Genomic DNA, 12358 nt, shown 5'->3' with positions numbered 1-12358 from the left:
TATGTGTTCTTAAATGTATGTGGAGAAGACTATGACTTGAAAGGGCTTTAGCACATTGATTACATTCATAATGTTTCTCTCTGGTATGTGTTCTTTTATGACTTTGGAGATGACTGTGACATGAAAAGGCTTTACCACATTGATTACATTCATAAGGTTTCTCTCTAGTATGTGTCCTTTTATGCACTTGGAGATGAATTTGTTGTTTAAAGCCTTTACCACATTGATTACATTGATAAGGTTTCTCTCCAGTATGTGTTCTTTTATGACTTTGGAGATTACTGTGACTTGAAAAGGCTTTACCACATTGATTACATTGATAAGGTTTCTCTCCAGTATGTGATCTTCTATGATATCGGAGACCACTGTGACATGAAAAGGCTTTACCACATTGAATACATTCATAAGGTTTCTCTCCATTATGTGTTCTTTTATTTCTTTGGAGACTACTGTGACGTGAAAAGGCTTTACCACATTGATTACATTCATAAGGTTTCTCTCCAGAATGTGTTCTTTTATGTGTTTGGAGATTACTGTGACATGAAAAGGCTTTACCACATTGATTACATTCATAAGGTTTCTCTCCAGTATGTGTCCTTTTATGCATTTGGAGATGAATTTGTGTTTAAAGCCTTTACCACATTGATTACATTCATAAGGTTTCTCTCCAGTATGTGTTCTTTTATGACTTTGGAGATTACTGTAACTTGAAAAGGCTTTACCACATTGATTACATTCATAAGGTTTCTCTCCAGTTATGTGTTCTTCTATGATATCGGAGACCACTGTGACATGAAAAGGCTTTACCACATTGATTACATTCATAAGGTTTCTCTCCATTATGTGTTCTTTTATGATATTGGAGACCATTGTGACCTGAAAAAGGCTTTACCACATTGATTACATTCATAAGGTTTCTCTCCAGTATGTGTTCTTTTATGACTTTGGAGACCTACTGTGACGTGAAAAGGCTTTACCACATTGATTACATTCATAAGGTTTCTCTCTAGTATGTGTACTTTTATGCACTTGGAGATGAATTTGTCGTTTAAAGCCTTTACCACATTGATTACATTGATAAGGTTTCTCTCCAGTATGTGTTCTTTTATGACTTTGGAGATTACTGTGATTTGAAAAGGCTTTACCACATTGATTACATTCATAAGGTTTCTCTCCAGTATGTGATCTTCTATGATATCGGAGACCACTGTGACATGAAAGGCTTTACCACATTGATTATATTCATAAGGTTTCCTCTCCAGTATGTGTTCTTTTATGATATTGGAGACCATTGTGACCTGAAAAGGCTTTACCCACATTGATTACATTCATATGGTTTCTCTCTAGTATAACTTCTTTCATGCCTGCAACAGTAATGGGAACATGTGAAAGTTTTAACACATTCATTAGCCTGATCAATCATTTTATCAATATGAATAAATTTTACAGCTGGTCTAATAATAAAGAACACTCAGATGATAAGGTTTTATCCCTTTGATGTTCCATGGTTGTACTTGCTCACTGTGGGTTGCTTTACCTCTTTGAAAATGCCTGTGATGGTAAGACCATTTATTACATGGCTCACATTTATAAAATCCATATGAGATTTCTATATAATGTTTTTAAACAAATCATAAGAAATATGGGATAACTCAGAGCATTAAAACCACTGATTGCACTCTTAGTTTTTCTGTAGTGTGCATCACAACACAGCAGTACTGTGAAACAGGATGAACAAAATAATTTATAAATTTCTAGTACTCATAGAGATTTTCTGCAGTGTGACTTTGAAGATGTCCTCAGTAAAGTCAGAAAACCAATTAATTGCAAACATCTATCATATTCAGAAAGTCTACCAAAGGCAGAATACTACATATCTTCTCATTGTTCTGAAGTAGATAGAGGTCCGTTGTTCTTTTAGTATCTCTATGCTCACATGGTTTCATCCATTCTGACAATTGATACACCCATTAAAAAAGAAGAACAAATGAAAGGTTTCTACATTGAATGCACACATATTGACTTTTGTTCATTGCAGACATGATTAATGTTTCTCCACGACAACATTCTTGACTCTCATAAACTGACCTTGCCATAAACGTAAAAGTTTCACTACAAGTATATGAGTATCAACAACTTTATCTTGGAGTATTTGCTTATTAGAAGGTTATGGATACATGTTTATCACTATTCAATGTGCAACACCTGAATATTATGAGACTATAAAAATTGTTAGTTCCACAGCATACTTCTAATGGAGATACAAATCAAAGGAATCTCTTAAGGCATTGTTTCCTTCTTTTTCTTTCCTACAGAATTGCATTGCAAACACAAATCAGATAACTGACATTGAGGTACACAGTTTTGGGAGAATATTATAATCATAGCTACAATAAAATGACTGATATTTTACACACTTGCTTTCCTTTAGAACTTCCAGATCATATTAAACTTTCCTTACAGGCAATTTGTATAGCTTAAACATTAAAATTACCATTCATGACTTCTAGAAGTTTGATGTTGTTCTTCAGTATGATTGTCTTCCAAATTATAGCCTGAAACCAAGGTACCAGAAAATAAATGATATGGTATTGGAATTAGGCAAAATTCAAGATACTCTGAATTTTCACAGCAATGAACCTGATATATGCAACTCAATATTACTTGTTCTCTATTGAAATAAGAGATGATCATCAGTAACCCAGAAACATTTTTTCCTTATTTTGAGAAGCAAAAGAAAATTTACAGTCTTACCTATAGCAGTGAGGTTCCTGTAGGTCTCAAGCATCACATCTTTGTAGAGTTTCTTCTGGGAAGGATCCAGCAAATTCCACTCTTCCACAGTGAAGTTCACATGCATATCTTCAAAACTCAGTGCTTCCTAAAATATACCATACATGTGTACAACACAAAGCCTGATACTGACGTCACTACTATAATTCGTGTGATTTCTCCACTTATTTGCTGACACATGAATTATAATATAATCACCATGTCAGTTTAGAAGAAACTTGAAATATTGACACTTGAACCCTTGACACAGGGTTCACCTGTGTCACTCCTGAACCCTTTCAATAGGATATAGCCTTGAAACACAAGGGATATGCTGGGGGAAACAGAACAACTGTACTGAGCACACATCTGAAAAGCTGTATGAACAATTACTAACTATAAAAGTGATGAGCAAGATGCATATATTTGCTCATGTCTTTAACCACAGAGGTACAGGCAGGTGTATGTCATTGAGCTGTATGCCAGCAGGGTCTATCCATTGAGTTTAGGGACAGCAAAAGTTACACGTTAAGAACATCACTCTGCTACAAAAATAAATCAGGAAACAGAAATGATAGAATGAACTCACAGTTCTTTACTGAAGTTTCTGCAAAGAATTAGACATTCACTGCTGTTCTGTATTCATCTTGCATAAACATGAAGTGAACCAGTTCAAACAGCAACATTAATTAAATTTTACTAGAAGTAAATTCATGTTTGAACAGTTAAAAATAGACAGATGAAAATATTATTAATGTATATTTTGATCAGAAATAAAGAACATAGTTCAGGAGACATAGCTCAGGAGTTGAAAGATCTTGCTGGTCTTCCACATAATGGTGGTCAATTTCTAGCGGACACATGTGGACCAACTCTGTCCATTTCATCAAGATCAGAAGTTCTGAGGCCATCTTCTGACAACAGTAAAAATGAGGCACACATGATATTCATATTCATCCACCCAGCCATAATACACTTATTTATTCAAAAATTTCACAACAAACATAAGAGTTAGGCAAAATATCATACACCTGCAATTCAATGAATCTGACGCATCAGATAATATTGATGACAGGAGCATAAGCCATCCAGAGAAATAGAATATAATCTACATACTAGTCTGAATTTCAAAATTAAAGATATGAACAAAGAGCAGCACAAAAGCATGTGCTTACTGAACAAAAAACATGTCAGAGGACTTATGTGGTTCTATATCTAAAATCAGCACACTAAGTGCTTCACAGAGAAATTGTTCTAGAAAACCAAAAACAGAATGAATAAAGTTAAAAATATAAAACCACCAGGTTTGCAAAATAGCATAGCATTGAACAGCAAATGTGTGCACCGTATCTTATGTGATTGAGGGACAGAGTCCAAATGGGGAATGTATGGGAGCATGAGAAGAAAGCTGAAGGATCAGGTTCAATCGAAACACTGGAGACAAGCAGAACAAAATTTATCCAGTGTAAAAGAAATGCAGAAATAAAGCTGGGGCAGAGACTGAAGGAATGGACAATGAAAACTCACTCAATTGGAGACACACATGGACAAGCTCCAATCCATGACATTATTAAGGATATTCTGTGATGCTCCCACACAGGAGCGTTGCATAATTGTCCATTTTGAGGCTCCACCCAATAGCTGACTGAAGCAGAAGCTGTGATCCATAGTCAATAATTGCTTGGATTTTAGTAACTCTGATGGAAGAAATGGGGGAAGGATTGAAGGCCTGTAGAGGACAGGAAACTCCACAGGAAGACCAACAAAGTGAACTAACCTTGATGCTTGAAGACATTCAGAGACTGAGCCACAAACAATAACACACACAGGCTGGACATAGGACCCTGGCCCATAAGTAGCAGATGTGCAGCTCAGTCTTCATGATGGTCCTCCAACTACTGTAGCACAGCTGTCCCTAAAGCTGCTGTCTGTCATTGGAATCTGTTCCCTTAACTGGGCTGCCACATCTGGCCTCAGTGGAGAGGATGCATCTAACCCAATAGAGACTTGATACACCATCATGGATACCCAGGGGCCCACACCCTCTCAAAGGACAAACAGAAGATACAGGAGGGATTCTGTGAAGGCAGGTGACCTAGAGTAGGGACTCCACTAAGTTCATAGCCATTTTATTTATAACAACTTAAAACTGGAAAGAATCCAGATGCCACTCAACCAACATATGGATATGGAAAATGTGGTTCATTTACAAAATGAAACATTATTCAGCTATTAAATACAAAGACATCATGAATTTTGCAGGCAAATGGATACAGCTAAATACTATCATCTCCGTGAGGTAACCTAGATTTAATAGCAGCAAAATAATCCTTTGATACTATGTTGTTGTTCTAACTTGCTTCTCTGCTGCTGTGATTGAATCCTCTAAGCAAAAGCCTCTCAGGTAATAAGTGGTTGTTGTACATGGTTCTGACAGATCAGTCCATCATTTTGGGAGCTTAGATTAGAAACTGAAGGCAAAAGGCATGGACAAACACTGTCTCCTGGCTTGCTCTCCTGCTTGGTCACTGTCTCAAGCTCAGCCTGCTCTCTCATCCAGCCCAGGACCACTTGCTTAGGGATATTACAACACTCAGTGGAAGAGCCTTCCTAATCAATCATCAACACTATCTCTCACAGACATAGCAACCAGCCATTCTGATGAGGGCACACCCTCGATTGAGGCTCCTTCAGATGACTGTAGCTCTGAAATGCTGAGAACTTAAGACAACTATGACACAGACACAATAATAAATGAGGAAGTTGTAACAACACAAAATCAATGATTTAACCATATCAACACAGGAGGCTCTGACACCACATGAGGTACTTTCAGTTGTGGCTGAGGGAGGACAAAGTAGGGATGGCATGTGGCACAGAGCAGGGAAGGATACACTGGAATGGGGAGCTCAGAGGCTGTGCTGACCTGAGGTGAAGTGTCTTTAAACCAGGGATCCCAAGGGAGTGCTACCAAGATTTGGCTAAAACAGCTGGAAGGGGATAGAGAAACAGATTGTCTCACAGACCTGGAAATGGCCTCCCCAAAGGACAGGATCTCTGGTCCAAGGAAGATATGCTAACTCTGTCGGAATGAAAAACAACCTTCCATCTAATGACAACTCCAAAACTACAGAGTCACATATGGACTGGGTAGAGGGTAGAATGGGGGTGAGGAAAAAAAAAACTCATGGTTTTTGTCCTTTCCACCCTGTAAAACACGGTAGAAAGAAAGAAAGAAAGAAGAAAGAAGAAAGAAAGAAAGAAAGAAAGAAAGAAAGAAAGAAAGAAAGATAGATTGTGCCCTGGATGCTGTCAGGAAGAGTTTTCTGTCATGGACTAGTCAATGGGTCTTAGTTTTGTTGGTAAGAAGGGTTTAACCCAAGTTGAGGGGTCAGTAACTAAATCAATTAAAATGGAAACAGTCTAATTTCCTCTCTCAGTCACATAATAATAAAGTGACACACATAACAGACAGCCACAATGAGGCAGTAAAGGCTACCCAGCAGATTCCTCCACTTGGACAGAGGAGACAATGAAGGCAGGATGGCAGCTGTGAGCCCTGTAGCAGGGCTCCAAGTCTGTTCTAACCTTCCCAGAAATTAAGACCAGAGGAACACAGTCCACTATACCAGGCTCTGGAACGTCTTTGCAGCACTTTGGGCCTGCGACTCTCCAGTGTATCCACTGTAGCAGGGTTTGGTTCCACGTTCAATTTAGTTACCTCCCTTTACATATACTGAAGAAAAATCTGAAAACCAAGGCACACAGACACAATTCTGGCAGACAAGCCACTGACATAGAAACAATGGTTCATTGTAACAACCGGCCTTTCAATCCTTTAGTTGGGAGTTCTGAGAGTCTTGGGTTTCTAGTTAATGCACCAAGATGTTATGTCCAAGTCACAGAGACCACAATGACCAACAAGTAGCCTATTGTAATGCAAACACATGGAGGTCTTTATTATGAGCTCTGTAATAAGGATTCTCACCAGTCAGCCTCACATGAGATTAAAACTGAGAGACCAATCTAGGGGTGCTGGGTATTTATTGTAGTTGCAACATGAATGGGACATTAACATCCAGGTCAGCAACTTAATATTTTAAAAACTACATGTCTGGTATAATCTGCAAGAACCAATCAAAGGGGCAAAAAAATTTGACAACCATGATGGGTAGACTAACTTTTCTCTGTAAGGTGTATTAGTTATCTTTATATAGCTTAACCCTGTAGTTGTACCTTGACTGGCTGTTGACAAGGGGGGATTGTCATAGGATGTTTGCTCAAGTGAACTTTGTGCACTCTCAGAAACAGAACTGTTTGGGCTTTACAAACTCATCTTTGTGCCTGAGGAACTTATTGTTGAAAGATGCTCCTGTTCAACCACAAGCCATGGCAGTAGAAAAGGTAGTTTATCCAAAGACCTGCCTCACCATCTGTTACTGCAGATCCTAATATCAGTTGCACTTACTCTGAGACAGAATACAAGTGGAAGTTGCCTCTCCCCATGTGTATGCCTCTTATAGATAAGATAGACAATGCCCACCTGCCCTTCCTTTCCTGTCTCATTCCTGTGTCTCAGCCCCACTTGGGCAGACAGTTCCTGTTCAACCACATGCTTTACCTGCCAGGACACAGGTAAGATTTCTATAGATCTACCACACTGTCTGTTATCCCAGATGCAATGATCACAATTTCCCCTAGCACTGTACTAAACACCAGAGACAGCTTTACCTCTGTCCTGACTATGTCTCCCTGTGGATGCTAAGATCATCTCTTCCTGCCCAACTCTTCTCCCTGCTCCCAACATTACCCAGCATTCCCCATTGAGCATACCCACCAAACAGGCCAGTAAAAAAGGCAAAACTCAGGCAAATTTTTCTGTAAATCCAGACCTCAAACAGTAACCCAGGAACAAAATTTCCACCCAAGCAAGACAAATCAAAAAATCAGTACCTAAATCAATAATCACTTCAAACCCAGAGGACTAGACACCAGCATAGGAATATAATAAATAATCACCAGGAAAATATGTCACCAAAAAAATCCAAGCTATCCTATCACAGCAGGTCCTGAGAAATAAAAACATGCAACAGATATGGTACAAAAGATGTTGTTTAGCCAGGCAGTGGTGGCGCACGCCTTTAGTCCCAGCACTTGGGAGGCAGAGGCAGGTGAATTTCTGAGTTCAAGGCCAGCCTGGTCTACATAGTGAGTTCGAGAACAGCCAGGCTTACACAGTGAAGCCCTGTCTCAAAAAACAAACAAACAAAAAAGACATTGTTTGGAAGAAGGGAGATGAGTGAGAACCTGGGGAAGGCATTGTGGCAGGAAAGTGCACCTGCAGACAGGCGGACAGACAGGGAGAAGAGAGAGAGACTTGAGAGTAAAAAAAGAGAATAGAGATGGGCATGTGCAGAGAACAGAGACAGGGAACACACATAGATAGCAGCTGTAGCTGGTCTTCTGTGTATATAACAAGCACACGTGACAACAGCAGCAGGTGATGGAGGCAGGGAATGACTTAAGCAGTTGCTAAGTCCCTGAGAGAAAGCCATTGAAATTGCCTGTGACCTGATAACTACAGAGACAAGGTTCACCCAGGGAACAGGAAAGGAAGAAAGAGTCTCAGATATTAAGGATGTATAAAACTAAATGGATACATTGTTCAAAAAACTTGGATACTAAAATTTTTCTGGCAATAAACAACCAAGAATTCCTCAACATGTGAGAAGAGAAAAACTACAGATAATTGAAGTAGGAGAAAGAAGAATTTCAGCCCAAAGGTCTAGAAAATATTTTCAATGATATCATAAAGGGAAAATTTCATAAACCAAAGAATATGCCTGTTAATGTGCAAGAAGCATCCAAAAAAAAAAAAAAACCCCAACAGATTGTAGAAAAAAAGTCCCTTAACCACATAATAATCAAACACTAAACATAAAAAATAAAGCAATATAAAAAACTGCAACAGAAAAAAATTGACAAAAACTAAACAAAACAAAAACAAGTAATGTATGAAGACAGAGCTGTTAGATTTATGCCTATCTTCTAAAAAACAGGTTTTGTTTGTATATTTCTTTGTTTGTTTGTTTGTTTGTTTGTTTGTTTTTGAGACAGGGTTTCTCTGTGTAGTCCTGGCTGTCCTGGAACTCACTCTATAGACCAGGCTGGGTTCAAACTCAGAAATCTGCCTGCCTCTGCCTCCCAAGTGCTGGGATTAAAGGGGTGAGCCACCACTGCCCAGCTATGCCTGTCTTCTTAATGTATACTATAAAAGACAAAATGGCTTGGACACATGTGCTATAGAGTCAGAGAAATCACTCGTTTCTACAAGAAAGTAACTGGTCCAAATGTTTTGGGCAGATTCAGAATCAGCCATGACAGTGAAGTTACTCAGAGGTTACGTCCTGATCTAACACAGGAGGAGCATCACCAGGGACCTCTCATGTGGTCACACCTGGCTGATTTTTCCATGCAGCCCCAGAGAGGACCCAGCACCCCCAGCTCCCACTGCTCAGCCGCCTGCCCCTACCCATTGTGGGCAGTGATCCTGTGCTCACCATGAGGAGATTGCAGAGCTTCCCTGAGGTCTCCACACAGCACCCACAGCAGAGTTCAGAGCAGGACACAGAGAGCCACTTAAGACTTCACAGGAACAGTGAACTTGCAGACTGGCATCCAGAACAATCCGCCTCCTTGTCTGATTGGCAGGTCTGCTTGGAAGCATTGATTGGCCAGTGAGTCTTACCACTCCTCAAGGTTAAAGTGTGCTTTTGAACATGAAAGACAGCGTTCAAACAACGAAACAAAAGCAGACAATTAACACACGTGAGCAGCAAGCAACAAAACAAAAACAGAGTTGAGTTCAGGCTCACTTAATTCTTGCCACATTTTCATTAACATGACTTACCTTTCTTGATGCAGCAGATTTCAGCGATGACCACCTTCATTTCACTTCTGAATGTTTGCCAGATCTTTCTTCCAGCAAGGTCCCTCACTAGATCTCTCTTCTTCCTGCTCCACATTGGGTGCCAAAAAAATGTTGCGACCCGAGCAAAATGTTGAGGCCCAGGCTGCCCAGCTGTAATCTCTAAAGAATCTCCCTAAAGAGTATCTCTAAAGAGTCTGATTCTCTGCCATCTGCCTCTGCCTTTTATATGTTTCACTTCTAAGAAACGCCTCTAAGTCACACCTTTAATCATGCCCTTAGGTATTGTCTCTAAATCTGATCTCTAGGTCACACTGTTAACTCACACACCTTTAATCTCACACACCTTTAATCTCACACACCCAAGTAAAGTCCTGGGTATCCAAAGCAAGATGTTATCAGAGTGTGCTCAGCTGTTGTAGGCTATTGTAATACAAGTCTCATGTCAGGGTATATGGCTCAAGATGGCTGCAAAGCTGATAGCCACTTTCTGCTAAAAGTCGGCTCCCAACAGATGTGGGATAAAAAATTAGTCAACCTGAATCCTACTCTCTGTTTTGGTTTGCTTCGAGAAAGGTAATGAAAAGGAACAAGAAATTAGTCAGCCTGAATTCAACTCTCTGTTTTAGTTTTGTTTTCTGTTCACATGTGTTAATTTTCTGCTTTTGTTCTTGCATGTTGTCTTTTTTGTTCAAAATAAAAGGAAGCATAAGTTAGAATCCAAAATACAACCAAAGGGTGATGAAAATTTGTCAGAGCCAGATTGTGCTGACCAAGAGGAAGAGGAAGTCAAATTTTATGACACTGAAATGCCCTCTACCTATGTGTCTCCACCTCCAAGTGCTCCCCTAATGGAGACAATGGTTGTAGATCCCAAAAAAGAGTTACAGGACAAAATTTCCACCCTTAAACAACTGATAGAGTTAGAAAAAGAGTATCAGGACTTAAGTAATCAGTTATAGAAATTAAGGACAGGGAAGAGGTCTCAAGAGACTAATTACAAAAATCCCCCAGATTTTCATGTTCCTCAACCCGGTGTCCAAAGGCAGTCCCTATCCTCTAGCCTTAGTTCAGCTACAGATCAGCCAGAGGAGGGAAATGCTGAGCCTTTTCCTGTATCAGAGACCAGAGATAGCAGTGCACTGTGCACCTTGCAGGTATGGACATTCATCGTTCAGCTGGGGGCACTAAACAGCAAAACAAGATATGTGGGATAAACAAGATGTTTATCAGAGTGTGCTTCAGCTGTTGTAGGCTGTTGAAAAACAAGTCTCATGTCAGGATATATGGCTCAGGATGGCTGCAAAGCTGATAGCCGCTTTCTGCTACAAGTCGGCTCCCAACATTCTTCTATTGTTGGTGGGTGTGAAAACGTAAAGAACCACTTTGGAAAACATTTTGTTATTTTCTAAGAAAAGTGAGAATAGTTCTACCTCAAGACCCATCTATATCACTCCTGGGGATATACCCCAAAAATGATCAACTATACAACCAGGACACTTGGTCAACTATGTTAATAGTAGCTTTATTCATTATAGAGAGAAACAGAAAAAAAAAAAAAAAAAAAAAAAAAAAAAAAACCTTTCGAGTCCATCAACCGAAGAGTGGTTAAAAAATGTCACTCATTACACAAGGAACACTGAATCATTAATCATTAACAACAAAGACATCATGAAGTCAAATGGATAGAATAAGAAAATCTCATCTTGAGTGGGATAAACCAAACGCAAAAGTCCGTGAATGTTATGTACTGACTTATAAGTGGATATTACAAATAATGTATAGAATAACCATAGTAAAACCCACAGACTCAAAGACTGCAAATATGTAAGAGGGCCAAGGAAGGATGGTTGGACTTTTCTCATAAGATTTCAGTGGTGGGTAGTGGAAGGAAACTGGGTGGGAGAAGAAATGGGGAAGAAAAAATGTGGGTGGAGGGATAAAGGGAGAGATGGACAGAAAGCAGAGGGGATAATAGAAATCTGGGGTGTAGGGATTCAGAAGAAATCTCAAGGACCTGCAGGAAACCTGGGGCAGGAGAAACCCAAAGAATGAATACTGCAAGGGTCTAGCTAAAACTCCTAGAAGTGGAAGATGTCGATCATGAATTGGCCACTTCCTGTAGCCAAGCAGGACTCCCAGTGCAGAAATAAGGACATCACATCACCAAAATTATATTCCATTTAATATCTGTCCTGTCTATAGGACAAATAGAAACAGGGGTAGTTCAGAGAAGAGAGTGACCAAACAACTGGCCCAAACTGAGACCCATTCCATATGGGGCAAAAACCAGTCCCTCATACTATTAATAATATCGTGTTACGTTTGCAAATAGGATTGTAGCACACCTCGCTTCTGAGGGGCTATAACGAACAGTTAACGGAAATAGATGCACAGACAAACAGCCAAGCATTAGACAAAACCTGGCGAGTTGTGTGGAAGAGATCAGGGAAGGACTGAGGTTCCCAAAGAAGACAGGGAATCCGCAGGAAGACAACAGAATCTACTACCCTGGAATCTTGATGTTGCCCAGATACTAAACAACCAACCATCCAAAGTGAGCATGAACAAGACCTAGGCGCCTCTCATATATGTAACAGATGTGCAGCTTGGTCTTATATGGGTTCCCCGACCACTGGAGTACTGGCTTTCCCTGAA

At 39.7% G+C, this 12358-nt stretch overlaps 1 pseudogene; it reads right to left on the bottom strand.

The window, feature by feature from the left end:
* Positions 1 to 219: 219 nt before the first annotated feature.
* LOC143441094 (uncharacterized) lies at positions 220 to 9722 on the bottom strand (annotated as a pseudogene).
* Between the last annotated feature and the right edge of the window lie 2636 nt (positions 9723 to 12358).

This window comes from Arvicanthis niloticus, unplaced genomic scaffold (assembly GCF_011762505.2).
Source record: "Arvicanthis niloticus isolate mArvNil1 unplaced genomic scaffold, mArvNil1.pat.X pat_scaffold_1159_arrow_ctg1, whole genome shotgun sequence".
Taxonomy (NCBI): Eukaryota; Metazoa; Chordata; class Mammalia; order Rodentia; family Muridae; genus Arvicanthis; species Arvicanthis niloticus.
The sequence above is the reverse complement of the archived record's forward strand: the minus strand, read 5'-3'. Positions and strand labels throughout refer to the sequence as shown.